This window comes from Elephantulus edwardii, unplaced genomic scaffold (assembly GCF_000299155.1).
Source record: "Elephantulus edwardii isolate Elephantulus edwardi_28Jun2011 unplaced genomic scaffold, EleEdw1.0 scaffold00049, whole genome shotgun sequence".
Lineage (NCBI taxonomy): Eukaryota > Metazoa > Chordata > Mammalia > Macroscelidea > Macroscelididae > Elephantulus > Elephantulus edwardii.
The window spans coordinates 9,054,882-9,073,835 of NW_006399799.1; the positions used below are offsets into that span (position 1 = coordinate 9,054,882).

Sequence of the window (18,954 nt, forward strand, 5' to 3'; positions counted from 1 at the left end):
ACACTTAATTGTGCTCAAGGGAAATCTGTATACAGAACAAGAAGCGATTTTTGAAACAGAACAAGAGGATACAGTATGGTTCAAAAGCAGGAAAGATGTACATTAGGATTATACATTTTCACTATACAGCTATGGGTTGGTTCCAACTTGATGGTACACAACAACAATAGCATTCAATCTATATGCTGAGCAAATCATTCGAGAAACGAGAATATGTGAAAGAAGAATGTGCCATTAGAGCTAAAGAAAGACTCCTCAATCACCCGCCTTATGTAGATGACACAATCTTGTTTTCAGAAAGTGAAGACTTGAAGCACTTGCTGCAGAAGATCAAAGACTTCAATATGGATTATATCTCAACATCAAGAAAACAAAAATCCTCACCACTGGATCAATTAGGCAAGATAATGATACATGGAGAAAAGATTGAAGTTTTCAAAGATTTCATCTTACTTGGATCTATAATCAATTGGTAATCTTGTTACCAAGTCCAGAAATTAAAAGATGAGTCACATTGGGGAAATATTCTGCCAGGAACTTCTTTAAAGTGCTAAAGAGGAAAGATATCCGTTTAAATACTAAGGTGTTCCTGATCCAAGCTGTCTTTTCAATTATTTCTTTTGCATCTGAAAGTTGGACAATGAATAAGGAAAACCAAAGTTGAACTGCTGCTTTTAATTGTGTTGGTGGCAATTACCAAGTATGCTATGGACTGCAAAAAGAACAAACAAGTTTGTCTTGGAAGAAGTGTAACCGGGGTGTTCCTTAGAGAAAAAGATGGTGAAAGTTTATCTCACGTATTTTGGGTATGTTGCCTGGAGGCACTAAGCTTTGGAAAAAGGCATCATACTGGGAAAAATAGAGGGTCAGTGAAAGAGAAAGATGATGGATTGACACAATGACAATGATTGACACGGGGTCACTATGAGTCACAGTTAACTCAATGGTACCTGATAGCAGCAACAACTATGAGGACCTTTGGTGTACAAGTCTTTGCTTTTGAATCTTTGGCGATATTCAAAAGAGTGGAATTTCTAAGTCATATGATAGTTCTATCATTTAATGAATCACCATGCTTTTTTCCATAATGACTGTATCGTTTTGTATCCCTACAAGCAGTAGGTAAAGCTTTCAATTTTCTTATATTCTTGCAAACATTTGATGCTATTTTTTATTTTCATTTCCTTTTAAATTTTTATCTGTCTTTGTTGTTGTTGTGTACCATTGAGTTGGAACTGACCCATAGTTGACCCTCCATTGGGTTTTCATAGGCAGTGAACACATGGAAGGAGATTGCCCATTCTTTTTCCGGGACTTAATTGTTTGCACTATTCAGTGACTCCGGGGTCTGGAACAGGGATACTTAATTATAGTAACTAAAGATGGTGGTCTGTGGGTAAGGAGTTGTATTGTCAACCCAAAGACGAATGGTTCAAATCTACTAGCTGCTCCTCCGGAGAAAGATGGTTATCTCCCCGCTTCCAAGTTATAGCTTCTCAAAACCTCGTGGAGGGTCAGCTGCAAGTCGGTTCTGACTCAATGGCACATAACAACTACCATAAAGACTATGACTTGATTTTCTTTTTAACATCTCTGTTAACTGTTCCTGCCTTGGCCAAAAAGTCACTCACTTTCTGTCTTTTGGAATCCTCCAGTGACCTGAGCACTTGGTTCTCCAATTCCTGCCCCCATCTCAGACCTCTGCATCACCATCTGTAGAAATGATCAACACTCATTTTCTAGGGCTCTCAATGAGAACTGGGACCATCAGGTTGAAATGCATATAGTTTTTTTAGGGAATGGCTCTCCTCAGAGAATGGAGGATCCAGGAAACAGACTGGTGCTTGGGACTCTAGTCCATTTTTGGGACAACCATTCAACAGACTCTTCATGGGGAAGCTATTGGAGAGTGGTGCTATGAACACAAACTCATTTTGGGGGGAGTGTTCCTGCACACAATTGACTGAAGGTCAGAGCCCATGTTAGCTTTATTCCCTGTGTATCGCAGGGTGGAAAGCATGTTATGTGTCCTTGAATTGATTGCGACACATCACAGCATTCCTGTAGGGCAGAGTGGAACTGTGCCATTGGATTTTCTAGACTGTACTCTGTACCGAAATAGATTGCTGGGTCATTTTTCCTACTGAATGGCTGGTGGATTTGAACTTGACCGTTCAGTTGACAGTCAAGCATTTAACAATTTTATCACGAGGGGTCCTGAGCACATGGTAGGTATTCAACACATTTTTATCAAATATTGAAAGAAATGAAAAATATCCTAAACAAAAATCTAAACCCTAACAAATACTATTTACTGCACTTTAGGTACTCTTGAAAATACTTTACAAAAGTTAATTAACTGAAGCCTTACAACAGCCTCAGGAAGTGAAGTTTTATTCCCATTTCTCAGATGAGGAAACGAATATGAAGAAAGACTGAGTACCTTCCATAAAGAGACACAGCTAGTAAGGGCCAGACTGGGACTTGAATTCCCAAAGTCAGGATCCAGGATCAAGGCTCTTCTCTATGACATGTGTTTCTCTGTTTCCAAGATTTGCCACCAGGGACTGAATCCAAATCCAACATCTCCAACTACAAGAGGTTTATTGGCCCAGCAACTGAGAATTTCAGAGTGGGCCTGCTCCCAAGGACTTCCAGATCACATCAGTAAGATCACCATCTGTATTCTAATTGTCTCTATTCTCCTCTCGCTTGTGAACAGCTTGCGTCCACTCTGTGGCCAAAGGGCCAGCTTTCAAAATGAGTGACTCTACCGTAATGACATGTTAGAGCACAGCCAGCTCAGCCAGGGGGTTGCTGTGACTCCCTAGAAGAGGGAGGGGCAGGGATGCCACAGACATATGTGACAGGTGGACCTTAGAGATCCCTTGCCGGTAGCCCCCATCCCATTGTCTTCCAGTTGGAACTGACCTACAGATGACCCTCTATTGGGTTTCTGAGGTTATAAATGGCCTGACTGGAGATTGTCCATATATCAACCAAGTAGCCGCTGGTGGATTTGAATGAACCACTAGAGAAGTGTGTCCTTTGGGTTAGAAGCACAGCTCGCCATGGGCTATGTCACCAGAGCTTTCCTATGCCAGGGGATTTATAGAGTTTAACTTAGTTCACCTTCTTTGCAGTCAGTAAGCTAGCGGAGAGCTGCCGATTTATACCTAAGCAGAGTCTGAGAACTTGGTGTGGCTCTGCTGTGATGAGACCCAGCCTGTCTGATCTGGAAGTGCTATTCTTCCTGAAGCCTTTCAGGCATGCTCTGGGCCAGGGCCATGACCCATTGCTTGCTGTGAGTCCCCACGTCTTCTGGGCAGTTCTGTGACCAGAGGTTAACAGAGGCCTGGTGAGAGCAGGCTGGTGGAAAGAGGCAGGGTCTCACCAGGGCTGGGGTTAGGGGTGGGGACACCGCTGGGGTTAGGTGGGCTTGGGGTCTAATAGCTGGACAAGGTAGGTTCCCTGCCCTTCCCTGGCCTTACTGTGAGCACGGGAGTGGGTGCCTCCTCTGGGCCCTGGCAGGGAGCGAGCAGTGCCTGAGGCAGGAGGCAGGCAGGCATGGCGCGGTCCCTGCCCATCTGGGGAGTGCTTGGTGGCTGGCTGGAAGTGAGCAGTGGACGGCGTTTGGACTCGGTAGCGCGAGCCCAGCTCGGAGGCTGCGAGGCAGAGCCGTGAACGCCAACAGTCTGGAGGCAGGTTCCGGAGGGAGACAGGCTCGGGCCCGTTTGCTGAGCTCGGTTCCCACGACAGCTCAGTAGACAGATGGACCTGGGAATCCTTGCCGCCTGGCCAGGAGGGTATACACAGGCACGGAAATGCAGGCACCCCAGTGGGGAAAGGCAGGCTGGAGGCTCCGGGAGATGGCCAAGGAGTGGGCCCTGTGGCCTGGGCTGAACTGCTAAATAAACTGGATGCACTGGGTTTTGTGGTCACAATGACCCCGGGACCTGGGCCCAAGGGCAGCCTGATCTTAACCTCAGGCTGAGCCTTGACTTTAGTTTTAGATTGAGCTCTGACTTGACCTCAGGTTGTGCCCTGTCTTAGGTCCCAAAATGAGTGAGTCTTGACCCAGGTCTTAAAATTGAGTGAGCCCTGACCCTAGACCAAGCCTTGACCCTCATTCCAGAATTCTGGCCCTGATTGAGCCCTGACTCTGGTTCCACACCTGACTAGTCTTGGCCACAGACTAAGCTGTGCTTCTGGCTCCCAAATAAGACCTGATTCTGGTCCCCAATGTGGTCAAATCACACCAACTGCCTTCTGACCAAACTCACTGCTATGGCCTTTTCAGCAAGGAATGGAAAGGTTGAGGCCTAGGGTCAAACCAGAGGTGTCAGCCTTTGGAAGGCACAGGAAGCCAAGAACTGGGCATGAGATGTGGCTAACAGGAGCAGAATTGACCAGGGAGAGAAGAGAGGATGGGATGGGATCCCCAGAACCCTAAACTCAGACCTGAGCACAGAGTCTGTGTGACTTCCTTGGGGGAGCCAGAAAGACAGGCCTCTCAGGGAAGAAGCAGCCAGAAAGGCAGGATCCCTGAGCCAGAGCCCAGGAGCAGTCAGTACTGGGCAGACAGGTAGAACTAGGCCTGGAGAGGCCTTGAGTTCAGATGCTGCACCCAGAAAGAGAGGCAGAGACCTAGTGAGGAGGTGAAGGCCTGTGGCTGATGAGCCAGGAATGACTTTGAGAAGAGGCTGGTAGTGATGGTGAGAGCTTCTATATTAAGGGCGGTTCTAAGTGCCAAGCACTGTTTTTAGCGCTCTCCAAGCATTAGCTCATCCAGTCCCAGCTAGTGAGAACGCAGCAGATGCTCGGGCTGCCCAGGCCCACTCACTGCTCCGTCCATGCCTGAGATGGCCCGAGGGCTTTTTCTCAGGCTACAGGAGTGTGCTGCCCCAGAGCAACATGTGTGGGTGCACGTGGCTGTGTAGTGTGTGTTTGTGTACATATGTCTCTGTGTGTATTTATGTGCATCTTTGTATCTGTGTGACTTTCTCTCAGTGTGTGGATATGTCTGTGCATGTGTGGATCTGTGTCTATCAGTGTACACATGTCTCTATGGATGCACTTATCTGTGTATCTCTGGGGTTTTTTTTGTATATGTCTGTGTGTGTTTATTTCTGTGTTTGTTTCTCAGTGTGTCTCTCTGAGTAATTGTTAGGCCCCTGGCAGTATCCAACTGTGAATTAGAGCTGGTGGATGAATAGCTTTACTTTCTCTACTTCAGAGGGAAGGAACAGTTCTGAGGCAGGTTCTAGACTTTGTTCTAAATGAGGGGTCATCAAACATTTTCTTTAAGGATGCAGATAGTAAATACTCTAGGCTTTGAGAGGCATGTGGTCTCTCACAATTACTCAAGTCTTCTGTTTGTAGTGCAAAATCAGCCATAGGCGATGTGTAAGTGAATGGATATGATCGTGTTTCAATAAAACTTTATTTACAAAAACAAGCATCAAGCCATTTGGCCCATGGACTATAGTTTGCTGACTCCCAAGGGGTTACTGGCAGGCTGAGCCCCAGTCACCATCAGTGATCATCTGCTCATGATACGCCTGCCATTAGTTTTCTCAGTCTCACATCTTCACTCTCGGCTGGAGCAGCCTGGAGCTTTTCCAAAGTGAGCTATTTGCACTCGGATTCTTGTCTCAGGGTCTGCTTCCCAGGTTCCTAATCTAATAGGTAGAAACTATAATTGTGTTATCAGGAGGGGTCAGTTCCTGGAGAAGGATAACATGTGCGGTAAAGCAGAGGGTCAGCAAAAAAGAGGAATACCTTCAACGAGATGGGCTGACACACTGCCAGCAGCGATGAGGTTAAGCACTGCAGATGGTGTTTCATTCTATTGTACAAGGGAACCTATGCGTTAGAGCTGACACAATGTCACCCAACAACAACAACAACAACAGCGGCCTCAAATTCCACATAAAAAAACCCTGAGGCATGGAGAGGCTATGTAGCTTGGGCACAGCTTGTCAGTGCTGACTTTTGAATTGCTGTGGTCTTACTGAGAGCCACCCGGCTCTGCTATAACCCTGGAGGAGGGTGAGTCTCTGCACAGGGTGAAGAACCCCAAAGACAGGCCCTTGGAACTGGTAGAGCATCTGACTTGTTCACTCCCTGCCACAGGTACCGGGCACAGTTACTAGTTTGTTGTTGTAAGGTACCTTTGTGTTGACTCGGACTCACAGCAACCCTCTGAGCAAGACATGGACACTCGGTCCTGTTCTGCATCGTCCTCTCAATCTCTGCCAAACTCGAGTCCATCGTCTCAGTCACTGTGTCCATCTATCTGTGGAGGGTCTTCCTCTCTCTTGTCGACCCTCTGCTTTTCTAAGCATGATGCCTTTTTTCCAAGAACTGTTGTCTCCTGACAACATGCCTACAGTACAGAGGACAGGAAAATTCCTACTCTGCCTCCAGGAACTAGCAGTCTGGACAGAGAATGGCAGTTGAATCCAGAAAAGAAGATCAAGGTATTGATGAGTGATTCATCACACTTCCCCTGCTCCTTCTCAGGAAGATGTGCAAGGCACGAATTATATCTGCTATTTACTTTTTATTAATATGAGTAAGCTGAAGCACAGAGAGAAGAATTGATGCCTTTGGGTTGTGATGCTGGAGAAGAGTATTGAACATACCATGGACACTCAAGAAAACTAACAGATCTGTCCTAGAGAGGGTGAAACCAAGCTGCTCCTTGGAAACAAGGATTTTGAGACTCCATCTCACATACTTTGGGCATGTTGTCAGGAGGCATCAGTCTTTGGAGAGGGACATTATGCTTGGAAGGGCCAAGAAACAGTGCAGGACAGGAAGACTTCGAATGAGACAGATTGACACAATAAGCGGGGTAATAAGGGTAGCTGTGTCAGAGACAGTACGATTGGCTCAGGATAGAACAGGATTCAGGGCTGGGTCTTTATGAGTCATAGTCGACTCAACCACACATAACAACAACAACAGAGCACAGAGAGGGAAAGGTGCTTGCTCCAAACCACACAGCTCATGCTTGGTAGAACTGAATCATGCCGTGTGAGCAACAGGAGGATGCAGACGATGTGGTGCATGCTTCTGTTTGGGGAGACCCTGTAAGTCTTTCTAGACTTGACTCTCACGGATGCTATGGCTAGCTCTCTTAACTGCTCCGAGTCACTGCTTCTATTTGTGCTGTGCTATTTCATCAGATCACTGAGTTTTGAAGAAAGTGGCCCTTACGGAGAATATAGCCTAACTTCTATTTTACAGATGGGAAAATGAAGACCTACAGGTAGGGAGGAAGTTCCGAGAGGGTTGCCCCATGAACTGGAGTCAGACAGAAGAAAGAGCCTCAACTTCCTTGCAAAGCAATGTGCATTCTCAAGTCCCTGTCAAAGTCTGGAGGCATGTCTGGTACCCTGATTGCCACAGGCCGGCTCTGAAGAGGGTAACTGGCGCTGAGCCCAGCCAGTCCCTCTCTGTCTTCGCTGAAAGCTCAGTACTCTAAGCTCTGGCTCTGTGTGAAAACTCCTGCACAGATCTGTTCTCTGCAGAGGACAGATTATTGGGCTTGTGCTAATTATTTTTACGATTAAAAGATGATAAATTATTAAACAAAGTCTGAAAAATGTGCCAAGATCTGCTCTGAGGCTGGGCCTGAGAAGTTGCCCCCTTGGCGTCCACATTAATTAATAAATGAGACTCTCTGTGGAGAGGAGCCACAGCTGGCACATCTGGCAGTCAGGCAGGGGCTGGCAGAGGGCAGATGCTGGACAGGTAGGGAGCAAGGGGATGCCCCAGGAGTGCCAAGCTTTGGCTTTAGCAAAGGAGGACCCCCTGCTTCCTTGCTCCTAGCCTGAGACTCACTAGGAGACTCCATGGCACGGGCCTGACATCTGGTCCCTGGAAAAGGCTTAGGAGTTCAAGTGGAGACGCCACAGTTGATCCCTCTACACAATCACTTTCTCCAAATGTAATTTTGGGAGAATTCCAAGAGTCTTCAGGAAGGCAGGAGACCAGAGTTCAGATTCCTATCAACTTCCTTGGTCAACTATGGGAAAGGCAATGAGGCTCTATACCTCAGTCTCCTCATCTTTAAAACGAGCAGAAATACTATCCACTTTGCAAGGGTGTTGAGAGTGTTAATTAAAATAGTGTGTATAAATAAAGCCTACTTCTTAGTAGATGATCAACAAATGCTTTCTGGACTAAGTCTTGTTTCTACTCTGTCATTACTGTCAGGAAACTTTATTTGAAAAATAACCAAAAACCCCTAACCTCTTGTAAGCCTCAATTTCTTCCTTTGTAAAATGAGAATGAAAATTCCCAATTCTTGGGGTTGTGGAGAGGATCAAAGAAAATGTATGTATGGTGTCCCAGAATAAGTACTCAACTGTGGCTGTTTCATTATAGTTCTTAACTTCTGTTGCGTTAAAATTTGCTCAACTCTTGGTGGCTCCTTGCACAATGGAACCTGTTGTGATCAAGAGTTTCTTTTTTTTTTATTGTGATTTGAGTGAAAGTTTACAAAAGCAAACAGATTTTCTTTTCAATCATTTGCATTTTACTTTCTAACAACACAGTACCACAATGGAACTGCACTCTTCCCACTTCCTCTTCTTGATTCTCATTTTCATGAATCTTTCTATCTTACTTCTTGCCTTCTGAATTTTATCTTTGTGTAAATGTTGTCCTTTTGAACTTATATAGTTGGATATAATAAGGAGCAAGTGCCTCCCTTGTGTAATAATCAGGCCATCTTCTAGACCTGTCTATTGTTTGGCTCATGAGAGTATTGTTGCTGATTTTAGATGGATCCTGGCTGAAAGTAGAGAATACCAGAAGAATGTCTATTTATGCTGTATTGACTATGCAAAGTTATTTGACTGTGTAGATCATAACAAGTTGTGGCTAACATTGAGAACAATGGGAATCCCAGAGCACTTAATTATGCTCATGTGAAACATATACTTAGATGAAGAGGCTGTTGTGTGAACACAGCAAGGGAACACTACATGGTTTAAAACTAAGAAAGGAATATATCAACGTTGCATCCTCTCTACATACCTGTTCAATCTGTATCCTGAGTAAATTATTTGAGAAGCTGGACTCTATGAAGAAGAATGTGGCATCAGGATTGGAAGAAGACTCATCAATAACCTGCGTTGTGCAGATGACACAATTTTACTTGCTGAAAGTGAGGAGGATTATAAGCATTTGTTAGAGAGGACCAAAGAACACAGCTTTCAATATAGATTGTATCTCAATGTCAAGAAAACAAAAATTCTTACCACTAAACCAAGAGGCAACATCATTATAGATGGAGAAAAGTTTGGAGTTGTTAATTTCATCGCTTGGATTCACAATCAACTCCCTCGGTACCAGCAGTGAGGAAATCAGGAGATGTGTGGCACTGGGGGGAAAAAAATTCTGTAATCAGGGGCATCTCCCAATTATTGAGGGCCAACGATGTCAGTTTGAGGACTAAGGTGAGCCTGATTTAGGCCATAGTCTTTTTAATCACTTGCTAAGCCGCTTAGAGTTAGATAGTGACTAAAGATGATAGAAGAATAATTGATGCCTTTGAGCTGTGATGTTGCAGAGGAGTACTGAATATCCCATGGACCGCCAAAAGAACAAACAGATATGTCTTGGAGAAAGTGCAGCCAGAGTATTCCTTTGAGGCAAAGATGATAAAGCTTCATCTTACGTACTTTGGGCATATTGTTAGGACAGGGTATTACTTGGAGAGAAACATCATGCTTAGAGAGGCTGAGGGTCAGCAAAGGAGAGGAAGACCCTCAACCAGGTGGGTTGACAGAGTGACTGCCACAATGAGCTCTAATGTATCAGGGAGTGTGAGGACCAGGGAGTGTGAGGAAGACACAGGATAGGACAGGCTTCAGATCAGTTGTTCATAGAGTTGTTACAGGTTGAACTTGACTTGTTGGAGCACAGCATAGTGTAGCATGACATGGCATGGCATGGCATGGCATGAAAACCTTGTTTAGCTGAAAGTTGAGCCATTGCGTGAGTTTTGTTCTAGGTTTGAAGGGAGAAAAAGGGCCATTGTCTCAGGGGCTCCACCAGGCCATATTAGACCAGTAAGTCTGGTCATTTGTATGTTTTTGAGTTTTGTTTTTAATTTTCCTCCACTCTACCCAGGCCCTTTACTGTGATCCTTTTTTAGAGTGATGGTAACCGGGTATCATCTAGTTCTTCTGGTCTCAGGGTTTTGGATTAAGAAGTTTACATAGCTTTGCCCCCATTCAGTTTTCATTAGCCAATTTTTGGAAGTAGATTGCTAGGTATTTTCTAAGCCCTGTCTTAGTCTGGAAGCTTCAGTGAAATCTATTTATAATCATGACAACTTGAAAGCCTCTGATGACAGATGGGAGGTGATTGCGCTCTAGGCTCATTAGCTGGGAATTGAACATAGTCTCCTTTATGAACCAAGAAGCTGTTGTCCAAACAGAACAAGAGGATATTGTGTGGTTTAAAATCAGGAAAAGTGTGCAGCATCATCAAGGTTGTATCTTTTCTCCATATCGATTCAATTTGACTTGGGAGAAAGATGGACACTCACGGAGTCTGTGCAAAGTCAGGTGTTCATAGGATCTGCATAAGTTGTAGTCATCTTGTTGGCACCTAACAATAATAAGTCCCTCATCCATTGAACAACCATTTCCCATTCATAATTATTAATCCCAAATCTATCACACTAAAGTTTCAACAAGGGAATATTTCTCTTATTATGCTCTCCAGTGTTCCTCTTCTCGGACTCTCCAGTGTTCCTCTCCTCGGAACTGCAGCCTCTTACATCCAGCTGCCCAAGTGCTCTTCTCAGATGTCTAATGTTTTTGTTGTTAGGTGCTTTTGAGTCGACTTTGAGTCCCAACGACCCTAAGAACAACATATCTGAACCTCGTCCTATCCTGTGCCATCCTCATCATCTCTGATATGCTTGCAATCATTCTGTCAATCCATCTTGTTGGGGGGAGGGGTCTTCCTCTTTCCTGATCAAGGGAAATGACTATGCTCATTCTTCTTCCCTGCCTTTTTGCTGGCTTTTTCTTTCCCCACATTTACTCTTCTGGTGCCCTGGCTTGAACCTTCTATACTCTCTTGCTTAGTGGTCTCATCCATCTGTATATGATGGCACTTAGATTTAAAACTGTAGTGTTCTCTCTTTCTCTTTCCCCAACATGATGCCTTTTTCTGAAGACTGGCCCTTTCTGACATATGCCCCAATTATGTAAGAAGTTTCATGATCCTTGCCTTCTAAGGAAAACCCTCGTTGCACTCCAAGACATTCTTGTTTGTTCCTTGGCAGTCCATGGGGTTTTATAATAGCACATCACAAATGGAACTCCTGATCTTCGTCCACAAACATACTCTACCACCCCTCATTCATCTTCTCTGCCTCAGTTAATAGCAACTCTATCCTTTAGTCAATGGTGAAAACTTGGAGTTATTCTTAGTTCCACTCTTTCTTTTGCATAAAAAACCAATAAGAAACTCTGGCATCTTTAAACTCTGCTAAAATCTGACTGCTTTTATTGGCTTCCAATGCACGGTAAGGAACCATCATGTATCGCCTTTATCCTTGCAGTAGCCTCTTATTTGAGGCCTCTGCTTTCGTACTTGTCTTTCTAGAGGCTATTCTCCACATACAGCCAGGATAATTCTTTTATAACACAAGCCAGATCTTGCCACTTCTTAGCTCATAATCTTCCAACAAGACCATGTTCCCGTCATAAAAAAAAAAGGAACGTTTTTACCATGGTCATAAAGACCTACACAATCTGAATGTCCTTCTCTCTTTATGAATTCCACACTCACCCATTCCAGCCACACCAGCCTCATTGCTGTTCCTTGACCACACTAGGCACATGCCCACATCAGAGTCTTTGAGTCTTTGTACTGACTGTTGACTCTTCCTAGGATACTCTATCCTGCTTCCTGTAGCCCTTACTCATGCCCTCCCTTCAGAACTCTCCAATGTCACCTTCTTAATGAGACTCACCTTGACCATCCTATTTACACATAACCCCATTCTGACACTCTTCTTGTACTTATCTCCTCTATAGCATAAGTTTACTATTTTCTTCCACACTTCCTTGCACATGTTTCTTGTTTACTCTGCAACGGTCTGTCCTATCCTTCTAGCATATGAGTCAGCAAGGGCAGGGATTTTCATCTGTTTTGTTTGTTGCTGTATTCCCACAGCACCAGCCTAGGCCTTGTACAGAGGAGGTGCTGAATGCAGTAGTGCCATGCAGAGGTGGATGTTTCTGTATGTCTGCAAAGAGCACCTCGCTCTCACCAGATGACCAATGAGTGTTGGCAAAGTTGGGCTAAAATTTGATCTTGTTTCTGTAAGCATTAACTATGAAAACTTGGTTGACCAGTTTAGATTTTGTACATGTCAATTTCCTTATATGAAATGAGACTGATAATTTCTAATTCTCAAGGCTATTGTTTATAACATCTTGATTCATCATGTGAATCAAGGGAGATAAAATATGTAAGGAGGGTCTGACACAGATCAAGTGCCAAATTAATGGCAGCTATTTCCCTGGGGCTTGCAAATGTGTGACGAGCTTAGCGGCTAACATTTGCGGCGGTTCCAAGTTCAAGGCTGGAAGAAAGATCTGGAGATCTACTTTAAAAATTCCCAGCCATTAAAAAGTCTGTGTAGCACAGTTTACTATGACACACATGGGATTGCTGTGAGTTAGAATCCAGTCAACAGTAACTGATTTTGGTTATTCCATTCCATTCTAGTTATTAACAAACTTTGATGCGCTGAAGTCTCAGACATGGTGCCTGCCTCCCAGAACCTGGACCTGCAAATCTGAAGGGGCAGGGAGAAGAACAAACTGTCCATTTCAGTTTCAAGATGAGAGAAATCATGAGACAGGAAGGCTTCATGGAGGAGGTCATGACTGAGGTACAACCTGAGACAGTTTGGTTTCCAGGCAAAGGAGGACAAAGGCTTTCTTGGGCAGAAGAGCAGTTTCTGTAAATACGAGCAGGCTTGGCAGCTCTAGAAGTATGCTCTGGACAGAGCAGGTTGTCAGGTCCCGGACCTGAGAGGAAGACGTGGGGAGCTGAGCTGGAGACTAGGCAAGTGCTCTGGGGCAAGGCGCTGGCGGAGGGGGTGTGAGTGCTAGGAAGATTGCATGGGGGTTTCCTGATACTGTCTGGGCCTCTACCCTCAGCATGAGCAGATGGGGCCCAAGCCCACCTTCCTGACTTCCTAGAGGGAGGGAAATGGTCTAATTGCTAGAAACACAATATTAGTAAAATAACTACCGTATTTCTTTGAGTCTAAGATGCACCATTATTTTATAGCCACAAAGCAAGACTATAGGGCCCTTAAGAGTCAGAATGACTTGACTGGCAATGGGTTTATGGATAAGAAACACTACCAATTAACGTGCTTTGTTGCATTTTTCTTAAAGACTCATGTGGGGAAAATGTGAATCCTGAAATTGCTGCTGTATGGTGACATGGCAGAGGCGTGCCCTGTGCCAGGCACCGTACAGGGTACTTTTAGATAGAGTATCTTACTGAATTCTTGCACCAGCTGATAAGAACTCATAAGAGAAAGACTGCATTTCCCCATTTTACAGAAGCCACAACTGACCCCAGAAGATGAAGTAACCTGCCACCCAGTGCTGAGTGGTGGAGTTCAGGTTTAATCCCAGGCAATTTGTTAGGCATTGTCTTCCCAACAAGAAATGGAGTGTGAAACGTGCTAGTCGAGTGAAAGCAGAGGAAATCAGCCATGTAAAATGGAAGGCAATGTTCTGCTTATTCAATGGAGAGGCCACCTGCGCCCTGCCCCCACCTCGCTGGCCGGTGCTCACCAACTTGTCTCCTTGGCCCTGATGGGCCTCTCATAAGGTCTCTCTCCTCTTGGTTTTGGGAAATTCACCAACCTCAAAGCCACACACTTCCAGTGAGCAGGCGAGCATCTTGGGAACTCTTCAACTTTTCCAAAGGGACCCGGCCCACCCTCTCCTCCTGCTAGGGGAAGCCCCAGTGCCACCCACGCTCCACTTCACCCTAGTCTTTACTTCCAGGCCTCTGGAAAAGGCTGGAACCAACGGGTTAACTTGCTTTCCCTATTAAATATTTACATAAACACGCTCGGGAAGGTGTGTGTAAGTTATCAATAATGCAAGGCCAGCCTAGGCTCGGTGAGAGCTAAGAGACCCAAATTGTATCATCATAATCCATTATTCACATATAATGCGTCTATTCTCCTCCATTAGCGCAGGCAGGAAATGCCCCTGAGTGCTGGGCAGGGCTTTGGAAAGCGCATTAAATGGCGGATAGACACATGGCGGGAGGGCGGCAGCTGTAGTTAAACAAGTGTAAATTAGCGCCCAGCCTCGTTCCTGCCGCCTCCCGAGCGGCCTGCGGGCAGGGAGGGGCCTCTGCGTGCGGGGACTCGCCATCCATCCAGCGCGGCCTCCACTGAGAGCCCGGGGCCTGCCCGCCGGCCACGTGGGGAACCACAGACTAAGGTGGGGCGCGGAGAGAGCAGGGGCGGCGGAGCCTTCAACATCTGGATCTCTGCTGTAGTGCTGGACAACGATCTTGGGCAAGACACTGCCTACACTGAACCTCAGGTCTCATCTGCAAAATGGGACAGGAGCTCCCCCCCTCCAGGGCTGTTGCATGAACGAAGCGTTGTTGTTACGTGCGCTCACAGCGACTTTATGAACAACGGATCTGAACCTTGGCCTGTTCTGAGCCATCCTCATCATCCATCTCTGATATACTCGAGCACATTGGTGCAGTTACTCTGTCAAGCGATCATGTGGAGGCCCTTTCCAGGACTGATGGTATCTTTTTTCCAAGGACTAGTCCCTCCTAACAGCATGGCCAGGAGGAAATACCCAGCACAGGATGCCCAGGAGGTCCCTGGGAAATGAAAACTCCTATTCCCGTTTCCCCCTGCCCTGCCGTCAGAGCTAGGTGTAAAACTTTAGGCATTTGGATTCCGAATCCATGAAGATTGCTGTTGATGTGACTATTGTTGTTATGTGCCACAGAGTTGAAACCGATCCGAAGCTGACCTTCCGGTGGGTTTTTATAGACAGTTAATTGCACAGAAGGAGATTGCCCATCCTTCTCATGCAGAACAGCTGGTGGCCTTGAACTGCGTGTTTTCGGGATTTCAGCACAGCTTCTTGACACTAGGCCACGAGAGCTCCCTCTGAGTTGACTACAACTCAGTAATCCTATGAACCACAGACCTGAACCTGATGTATTCTGCACGGTCGTGACCGTTTCTGATATGGTTGAGCCTACTGTTATTACAGTCACTGAGGATCGATCTTGTTAGGGTCTTCCCTTTTTATCTGACCCTCCACCTATCCCAGCATGTCCTTTTCCAAGGATGGTCCCTCCTGACAACATGTTCAAAGCATGTGAGATGAACTTTAACCGTTCTTGGCTCTTAACAGAAGTGCTTCGAAGTTCCTCGGTTTCTAGCTTTGCTGGCACAGCGTGAAAACCCACTCCTCCCACTCCATGGGCTGCACCGTGCTGTGGGCAATTTCCTGGCTCAGCCAAAGAGCACCCTCACCCTCTTCTCCATCACCTGGGACCCAGGCTTTGCACAGCATGGCTAGCACTGACTATTTAGATAAGCCCAGACTCGAGTAATCCCAGCTCCTTATTTTAGGATTACTGACTGACGTACTGGGGGTAGGTGTGTCAGAGACCGTAAGGTTGGCTCAGGATAGAGCAGAGTTCAGAGACGTTGTACGAGTTTCAGGTGACTTGATGATATAAAATAACAACAACATTCTATGCCTTGAATCGTGGTGTTGGAGAAGAGTACTGAAGAACCCATGGGCTGCCCCAGACCAGAGTAGTTTTTGTGGAAGTGCAACCAAGATGTTCCTTAGAGACAAGGTTGATGCAACTTCATCTCACATACTTTGGGTATGTTGTCAGGAGGGGCTAGTCATTGGAAAAGACCACCATGTTGGGGAATGTAGAGGGTCAGGGAAAGAGAGGACGATCCTCAACGAGAAGGATTGATGCAGTGACTATGCTGAGCATGCTCGAGTTTGGGAGATGGTACAGAAGAGGGCAAGGCTCAGACTCGTGGTCGTAAGGTTGCTGTGAGTTGTGGTTGACTGAGTGGCACCTAATGACAGACATGAACTGGAAGAAGTAGTGGGTTTTGAGGTATAAAGAATTCTAGGCTGGGAGTCAGGACACTTGGGATATAACCTTAAAAAGGTTATAACGAGTGACTGATACTAGTTTGGGGAGAGTTCCACTGGGTCTCTGAGCTCAGTTTTCTCACCTGTAGACTGAGAGGATTGATTGCTCAGTGAGGTGGTAGATGGAGTTGCTTAGTGAGTGGAAAATGCCCAGTGTGTCTGAGGCCCTGTCCTGGCTCTGCAGCCCCGAGCAGCAGAAGCACCATCTCATTTTCAAGTCATTGTCTGCTTTGTCTCCACAGTGGAAGTTGAATTTTTCCTCGTATAGGAGCTGTTGACTAAGGTGTACTTGATTCAAACTATGGTCTTTTAAATCACTTGCTATGCTGCTGAGAGATGAACAACGAATAAGGATGACAGAAGAAACATTGATGCTTGTGATGCTGGCAAGGAGTACTGAATGTCCAATGGGCTGCTAAAAGAACAAACAGATATGCCTTGGAGAAGGTGCCGCCAGAGTGCTCCCTGGAGGTAAGGATGGTGAAGGTTCACATATTAGGGCATGCTGGTAGGAAAGGCTGTTCCTTGGACAAAACCTGATGCTTGGAAAGGTGGCCGGGTGGGGGTGGGGGGGTAGGGGGAATAATGAAAGAAAGAAAATCCTCAACCGGGTGTGTTGACTATATAGTGACTGTTGCAATGGGCTCCAGTGTGTCAGAGATTGTGAGGTTGGTATAGGATAGGACAGGGTTCAGGTTTGTTGTTCATAAGGTTGCTATGAGTTGTATATTACTTGACAGCAACTAACAATAACAACAACATAGGTGCTGTGCTGTGGCAGACTTATAATAGTCTCCTCAGTACGGGTATCTGAGAGCCATTTAGCCTATTGTTGTTGTTGTTGTTGTTAAGTGCCGTTGAGTCGCAGGCGACTCATAGCGACCCTATGAAGGAGAGTCCTCAACACTTGGGTGTTTCGCATAGGCTGACTTAAGACAGGGCTCCTCCCAGTCATAAGATTAGCACTGAAGTACATAAGAGTAATCATTGCTAAGTAGAGACTATTAAAAAAAATGTGAGTTTACGCAGGCCAGATCAGTTCTTTGCTCAAACGTTGTCTCCTCAGAAAGTCCTTCCCTTTCCTGTCTAAATTTTACCCTCCCCATTCTCTATCCTTGCCTTCACTTCCTATCATGCTCTGGATTGAATTGTATCTCCCCTGAAGAAATGTGAAAGTCCACTCCCCTGCTCGTGTGGTAAATCTACTGAAAAATTCCCCGCCCACCGAGCTGGTTCTGACTCATAGCAACCCTCCAGGGACTTTCAAGGCTATAAATCTCAATGAGATGAGACTTCTCATCTTTTTATAAGGTGCTACTGGTAGATTTGAACCACTAGAGATGTGCAAACTTTAGGTTAGTGGCACAGCTCACTACAAACCATACCACCAAATAGGAATTGGCCCTTTTTCTGTGAGGTCATACTACCGTAGAATGGGTTCTAAATCCACTTTGCAGTGGTCTTTTAGAAAATGAATAGAGTAAAAGAAGAATGTGCTTATCATGCTTCATTGATTATGCAAAGGCATTTGACTGTGTGTATCATAGGTTGTGGCTGACATTGAGAAGAATGGGAATTCTAGAGCACTTAATTGTACTCATGTGGAACCTGTACTCAGACCAGGAGGCTGTTGTGCGAACAGAGCAGGGGAATACTGCATGGTTTAAAATTGGAAAGGGAGTATGTAAGGATTGTATTCTTTCTCATACCTATTCAATCTGTATTCTGAGCAAATTATCTAAAAAACTGGACTCTATGAAGAGGAGTGTGGCACCAGAATTGGAGGGAGACTCATCAATAACCTGTGTTATGCAGATGACGTGGCCTTGCTTGCTGAAAGTGAGAAGGACTTGAAACACTTGTTGAAGAAGATCAAGGAATGCAGCCTTCAGTATGAACTGCACTATATTTATGTGTGTGTGTATACACACACACACACACACACACACACACACACACACACACACACACACACATGTATATCCAGCAGTCAGGAAATAAGGAGATGCATAGCAATGGGAAAATCTGCAGTTAGGGGCCTTTCCAAATTACTGAGGAATAATGATGCCAGTTTGAGGACTAAGGTGCATCTGATGCAGGCCATGGTCTTTCCAATTATTTGTTATTGATCTGAGAGCTGGACAATGAATAAAGATGACAGAAAAAGAATTGACGCCTTTGAGCTGTGGTGTTGAAGAAGAGTGCTGAACATCCCATGGACAGCCAAGAGAACGAAACAATATGTCTTGGAGAGGATGCAGCCAGTATGCTCTTTGAAGGCAAGAATGATAAGGCTTTGCCTTACATGCTTTGGGCATGTTGCTAGGAGGTCTATTCCTTGGAGAAGGACATGATGCTTCGAAGGGTGGAGGGTCGATGAAGCAGAGGAAGACCCTCAAATAGGTGACTGACTGTTGCAATGGGCTCTTGTGTTTCAGGAAGTGTGAGGGTGACACAGGATAGAACAGGGTTCAGATTGTGCTTAACTTATACCTAACAACAAGAACAGAGTAGATTAACATATATACATAGAAAAAAACAGACAGTAATAACTATCTTACAGGGTAGTTTAAAAGAGATGCTGTATGAGGAACAGTAAGATTTGAATCTCACTTCCACAACTTAACCCATCTGAGAGCCAGACAATGAATAAAGATGACACAAGAAGAAGGTTTTTATTTTTAAATTTTATTTAAACTTATTATTAATTTCAGTA

General features: G+C 45.2%; 1 pseudogene; it reads left to right on the forward strand.

Moving 5' to 3' along the window:
- Positions 1–3,567: 3,567 nt before the first annotated feature.
- LOC102859271 overlaps positions 3,568–18,954 on the forward strand; it is a 21,895-nt pseudogene continuing 6,508 nt past the window's right edge.